Genomic DNA, 7,210 nt, shown 5'->3' on the forward strand with positions numbered 1-7,210 from the left:
TATCCTGGTGTGAGCCCTTTATTATCACATATAAAATTCAGTTAAAATATATTTTATATTATAGTATACTAGTAATCACAGTATATCAACATGTTTGTAAATGTTTGTTTAATCATCTTAAAGCTTCTTATTTTTGCTGGCCAGGAGACTGGTCATCTAAGGATTTGTTCTCTGGAAATAATGTTATTTCTACATACCCAACCAAATCCCACAACATAAGTGTTTGTGTTCCTTTGATTTCTTTGTATGTCACGCATTGGAAGACTTACAAGAACACAAAAAAGGTTATAAACAGTATGAGAGGCCTTGCGGCCCAGGTAGGCCTTTTAGTTGCTAGGCGATAAGTAATGAAGCCAGTGTATAGGCTTCACCATTATGGTTGAAAAGCTTGTTCCAGCTGCTTGATGTATTTCTTTGGGGGCTCCTGCTCTGCAGTGCCACGGAGAGGCATAAGTGTTGTGACAGTGAAGTGAAATTGGTCTTTTTTGCTGTGTCCTGTTGAAATCTAGACTGTTACGCTTATCGCTCGCTTTCCTAAACAGTCTCGCATTCCCACGCGCACTGTGTTAAACAAACGCTCACGCCGCAACTAATTTTCCTGTCGCAGTTCACTCCCATTACTATATATCTGTTCCCCTCTTTTCTCACTTCCCCGCTCACTATTGCGGATATCACCCTGCAGCTAACGGTCAGGCGGAGAGAATCAATCAAGATCTACTGACCTTCCTCAGAGCGTATGTCTCCGCTGCCCAGGATAACTGGGTCTCCCTCCTCCCGTGGGCAGAATACGCTCATAACTCACTCTACACCTCCTCCACGGATATGTCCCCATTTTTTTGCTCGCTCGGCTATCAACCCTCACTTTTCCACCTCACAGACATCCCTACAGTCCAGAAATTTTATAAGTTGCCCTGATTGTCCCCAAAACAAAATATTTTCTTTGCCTCATAATAATAATAATATTTGCTTACACTTATATACCACTTTTTCTGGACACTTTACTCAAAGCGCTTTACAGGTAATGGGGATCCCCTCCACCACCACCAATGTGCAGCCCCACCTGGATGATGTGACAGCAGCCGTAGTGCACCAGAAAGCTCACCACACACCAGCTCTCAGTGGGGAGGAGAGCAGAGTGATGTAGCCAGTTCATAGATGGGAATTATTAGGAGGCCATGATTGGTAAAGGGCAATGGGAAATTTTGCCAGGACGCCAGGGTTATACCCCTACTCTTCGAGAAATGCCCTGGGAATTTTAATGACCACAGAGAGTCAGGACCTCTGTTTTGCGTCTCATCCGAAGGACGGCACCTGTTTACAGTACAGCGTCCCCGTCACTATACTGGGACATTAGGACCCACACAGACCACAGGGTGAGCGCCCCCTGCTGGCCCGACTAACACCTCTTCCAGCAGCAACCTTAGTTTTTCCTAGGAGTCTCACAACCAGGTATCGACCAGGCTCACTCCTGCTGAGCTCCAGTTGGTTGGCAGTTGTGAGTTGCAGGGTGATATATATGGCTCTGGTATATGGCTGATATGTCTGCTCATGAGAAACCAAGAACGGCATGCCTTTATTTAGGGGCCGTAGGCCACAGCTGATAGCTCTTCATCGTTGGGACTCAAACCACAAATATAAATGATACTTGTTCACTTTACACATGATGGGTTGCAAAGCCTTCATGTGGCCTTTCAATAGGTGCTGTGCTAGAAGGTATCAGTTGTGAGATTAGATACTCTTGTTTGTGTTTTGCAGTTCCGTTGTACTTTGAGGTATGGTAACATCTGCATGAAATTAAATGTGCTCAAGAAAGTTCACGACTTCTCAGAACACAGTATTTCTGTGTTAAAAAAATGTACAAAAACGTGGTGGCTCAAATAAGGGGATTTTTATCAAGTACTTACAATGTTGTTTTGGAGCTTGAAATGAAACTTTCATGCTCTGATGACCCATATTCAAAGAACGTTGATTTAGATGAACAAGAAATGCTACATGTAACTAATCAGTAAAGTGATAAAAGTTTTCATTCACAATACGGTTGATAGATTCTTTTTAACCTTTTTGTATCATTACCGGTTTACTATGAGAACACTTTCAGTTTTCTCAGAGCCTCCACAAAGTAAATAAATTTGATGAGTAAATGAAGCAAATGAATTTCAATCCATAATCTCCTATTGCATTCATCATGGGATTTAGGGTTTGTGATAAGTATGATGATTTTCTTTGACAGTGGATCCTCTTTTCCTTGGATGTTTTTTACTCTTGAATTTTTTAGTTTTTGATAAATTATTATTATTGAATTTATTAATATTACTATTATTTAAATTCGAACCAATTAAGCAAGTACAATACACGCTTTACGGAATTTTGAAAGGCTAATTTTTCAATCTGAACTTTTTTCATGTTCCATGCAACCATGACAATTTCTTTCTTTTGTTCTCACCCTCAACATCATTGTATTCCAATCTCTGTCTTTGTATTTTTAGTTGGTCAAGAAAAACCAGTTTGCTTAAATTTTCAGGTTAAAATTCTGTATATTGTAAGGAATGTAGTAGTTTTCTTAAAAACTATTTAAAACATTTTTTAAATATGATATAAAATTGAGATTTTGGTGACAGCTGTAGTCACCAAAGTAGGCAGCTCCGAGTTTATTCACACCTCAGCTTGTGTCTACACACAACACGACAGACCACACGGAGAGGAATAGGCACTTGTCTTTGTCTTTTAAGAAACCACATCCTAATACAGGACGCTAAGCACAAATTGTAGGAGAAGATGGTTGTTATTAGTTTTAACATGACAAAATTCAAAACTTGTATCCGAGATTCAGTTTGCTCCTTTTGTCCTAATTTGGGATCGACACTTTTCTTTATTTTTCTTCTTATAACTGTACAAATAGGAATGGCCAGTGGTCTTTTTAAGACGGCGAAAGCACCTGCACCGCACGGGCAGAATGAGTTCGTTCGGGCAAGACACGCTCCTCCGGTTCGCCCATCTGTCACCCGCTCACCGCTGGACTGTCCCCGGGTTCCACCCTCGTCACCAGCTGCACGTCACTGTGCCGGCGCTGCACACAGTGCATCTACAGTATTTTAGTGTTTTATCTGAACATTTTACAGTGCCTTTTCAGGGACAACGAGTGATTCCTAGAGTCATATACCGTAAGGAAGTATTTTACCTGAAGTAGACTAGCAGGTCGAAACCACTTCCAAAACACACATACTGTACTGTACATTCATGTTTGTTCATAACGTGTTTTGACGATAAATATATGACCTGCTGCAAAACCTGTTTTAAACGACTACTCGGTACGTGGGGACAAAACCCGATACAGTTGTCATTGCATAATTGTGTGCACAATGGGAGTAAAATACGGTTTTTAACATCAAACCACCTCATTAGAAATGCATGATTGCTCTCATTTGACAGCAAAATAAACCCTACCCCAGGTGCAATGCTGTCCATGAGAATAATGACACTGATGACTGTGTAAAAAAATCCCAAAACGCGATGTACCTTTGTAGAGCTGAGAATTCAACCGTTCTGCATCACTGGAACTAGCTGTTCCTGTCATCCTCGTATGATGCATTTTGAATTTTTGTGTGTTTTTCCCCACAAACTTCTCCAGAACACCTCGCAGTCTACGTTGTTCATTTGAATCCCTTTTCAGTTGTAAAAACCGTTATACAAACCTGTATTTTTCCATCTTGCCCATGATGGAAACAGTTATTTAAGTCACTTAAAGGCTGCACCAACAATTCCGTATTTTTCAGCCCGAGTTTAAAAACCAGTCACCAAATGTCTGTATGATTTTATGATGTGCTAAGCTTTTTAAAATATCCAAGATGTGAAATTCGTTCTTTAGTGCAGGCAAGTGGATAACAGATTTCTATCCGACTTTTTAAAATTTCAGAATTCTAGTTGACTACCAGGAGCAGCATACAGTACAATGAAGATAAACTTCCTGTGATTTTCTTCTTTTTAGAAGAAATTGTAAAAAGCTGCCTTCACTTTTTGAATTAAGGTATTTTTAAATTATAATTATGAAGGGTATACACACTGTCAGCCTACTTACAGTATACACAGATTATTATTATTATACAGCTAAGGCAACACTTCTAATAATGGACATACTGTAAATTCCTAATTAAAGCCAAGAGAAAAGTAGAAGAAAAGTTCCCGAATACCTTATGAATTTTAAATGTGTTGCTGTTTCTAAAAGAACATTTTTTCTATCTGATGCGCACGTTATTCGTGACTCAATATTTTAAAATGTCTTTGGATTGAGCTCTAACATCATAAAAGTTTATATGTTTTAAATTGAAATACCACATTTACATTTTCAGGTAGTTCAGTGGAAACTCAAAGGAAATTTGTGAGTTATTAATGTGAGATTCCCTCGGCAATCTGTCAGAATTCGTTAGGATTTTTTATTACAAAGTGTGAAAAGGTTTAAGGAGGTTAGCTTTATAAAATACAGTAGATGCAGGCATTATGAAAAACTAAAGGAACACCCTGAATAGAGTAGACAGTGCCTTTGCCTCCTTCTTCTGCTGTTTTTACTTAACTCCCACAGCTAGTAAAACAGAACATGCTGAGGCTCATTTCACATTCAACAAAAATCCATCTTTTTAAAAAATATTTCACAAATGACTAAAATAGTTTCTCAGCTACTATGTTTTTTGTTGGTCATTGTTGAATCTGAAAATATTGTACTCTCTCCCATAAGCTGTGGTCTTTTCACTTGCAAACTCTTAGTTTCGTTGAAGAGATTCTCTACTCTTAAAAAAAGTTGTAAGTATCTGTTACACTTTCCTCCACAGTTGGCAAACATCTTTGATGAAAAGATCATATTTAATCCAACGTGAATTTTCTTAATAGGATATACTCTAAATACTATATAGCTGGTATTCACTGTAGTCAGATAACTGAACCATGACAATATAATCTCATGTATTGGACAATTAAAGTTTGTAACTTTTTTTTATTGTACGGGTAGTTATGTGAAATACTTCACTTGTGCTTTGGAATACCAATTCCAAATTTCAATTTAAATTCCAATATTCAAGCAATTCACAGCTTCACTGCTCGGTAACATCTGCAAGACACATGTCAATAATGAAAACCACAGCAGCTATTTAGCTATGCCCCATGTCCTCAGATTTAACAGGTTTCTGGGTATTCCTCTGCTATGTTTTGTATGACTATACTTTTGGCAGGTGTCCATCAGAATTACTCAATCAAATAATAAAAATAATTCCATGCACTCATCCACTGAGCGACAGCCTTTTTATTTCGTTTTGAAAAGAGCCAATTAGGGAACTGCAGGTCTTTTTTGTATTTCATTGTGATTTTTTTTCAGTGTGTGATCAAAGAGAAGAGAGATGTGGAATTTAGTTGCAAGTTTGTCCCTGAACTCTAAGAGATAGCTACTGTAAATATCCTACACTGGTAGTTTATTTATGAATATATCAAATGGGAGCAATTTTTCCCAACACCCAAAATATTAGAAATATTAAAAATATTAGATATAGAAAGAAAATTGAAACTGTGAAAGATGTTTCTCTTTTTCCTCAGTCATTTTAATAAACAATCGGTCAAACGTCTAACAACCACAGACCCTATGGCCTAAATGGGTCAAATCTGTGTAGTGTGCACAGATCATGATTGGGCCCATTTTGCTGTGTTGTCATATGTTTATTGGGTCAGACTTTACAGGTATTGAAAGATTGTACTGCACCTTACATACATATAACAGTAACAACATGTGTGTTAATGGTATGTAATTTTTTTCTTTAAAATAAATTGTATCCACCAAATACATATTAAATATATTAGAGAAACCTGTTAACAACAGGTTCCCTCATAATGCATTGCTTCATTTATGATATATGTTTTTTAGTACTGCTAATTAATTAATTAAGGAGGCTATCTGCTGCAGTTTAGTAGCAGTATAAGTGATGGCTGTGACTTCCTGACTCTGTCCAGGGTCCCCTGTGTCTGTTTTGTGTTGCTCTGGCGATATTATTCATTACAGGCAATTTGATTTCAATTTTCTATTTGAGACATGTTTTTTTAAATTACCTTTCAAAATGTTGTTATTGATATCCACCCAGTACTAGTCTCGGAGGCTCAGAACTGCCCTCATTGTGGTATGCTAGCTCCAATGAGCACAGAGTTCATTGTGGGAGTGCCAGGTACATCACTGTCTTACCTGTATCTGTTCACCTTTCACTGATCACCTGCCCTTATTACCTATTGATCATTGCTTAGCCAGAAATCTGGGAGCACATTTTAAACGAACAAATTGCTGGAAGACTGCATCAGGTAGTTCATGCTGAACTTGCTGGACCATTATACTCGAAGTGGGGCACTTTTGAATTTTAATGATTGGGTCCAGAAGCAGGCAAACCATAGTCAAAACAGGCAAAGAGACACTAAAATAATCATTGATCACCAGTGATTAATAGCTCGGTTGGATCTAAACAGGTAAAGGTTAATTCCACATTAAAAAGCAAAAAGAAAGTGATTTACATAATTACGTAACATTTTGGCTTTGGGGCCTTCTTCACCAGATACCTTATCCACAAATAAGGCCTGCAAATCTTGGGCAATGTAACACCTGTCATTGGTGACAGAATACTTGTGATTCTGCAGTTTTAAGAGCGTTTTGAAAGGACACCGTTCTTGGTAATCAGTGCAATGATTCGAGAACCTTTAAAGGGATTTTATTCACAGTACCTCATCATCTACAACACAACCCGACTGCTTGTACTGTCAGCTTACAAACGCTTCCCTATTGACAGGAGCACTCTTTCTCGTATCCGTGAAAAATCAAAACGTTTCCCTTACGTCATGTCAATCAGTTTTATGGGGCCCTGCAGCTCCAAATAAGTGAGCGGAGGGTGACAGGAGTCTTGTTTCTACACTTTTTTTTAAGGCCCAAGTGCTGTAATAAATTCAAGTTCTGAAAAGCCAAGTATCGCTGAGTGGGCGAGGGAATTTCTGAGTGTGCTTTTCCCACTTTCCGATTTACTCTCTCTCACGTGTCGTTGCGTTCGATCACGCGGTAATCATCGAGGACATTTTTATTCCGAGGCACGGCCCCCTCAACTCTGGCTCCCCAGTAACCTTCCTGTTAATGTGGCATACAAGAGTAACCAAGCATAGAGGAATTAAAAAAAACACACTACCACATACTGATCGCAGT

Source organism: Lepisosteus oculatus, chromosome 6, assembly GCF_040954835.1.
Source record: "Lepisosteus oculatus isolate fLepOcu1 chromosome 6, fLepOcu1.hap2, whole genome shotgun sequence".
Lineage (NCBI taxonomy): Eukaryota > Metazoa > Chordata > Actinopteri > Semionotiformes > Lepisosteidae > Lepisosteus > Lepisosteus oculatus.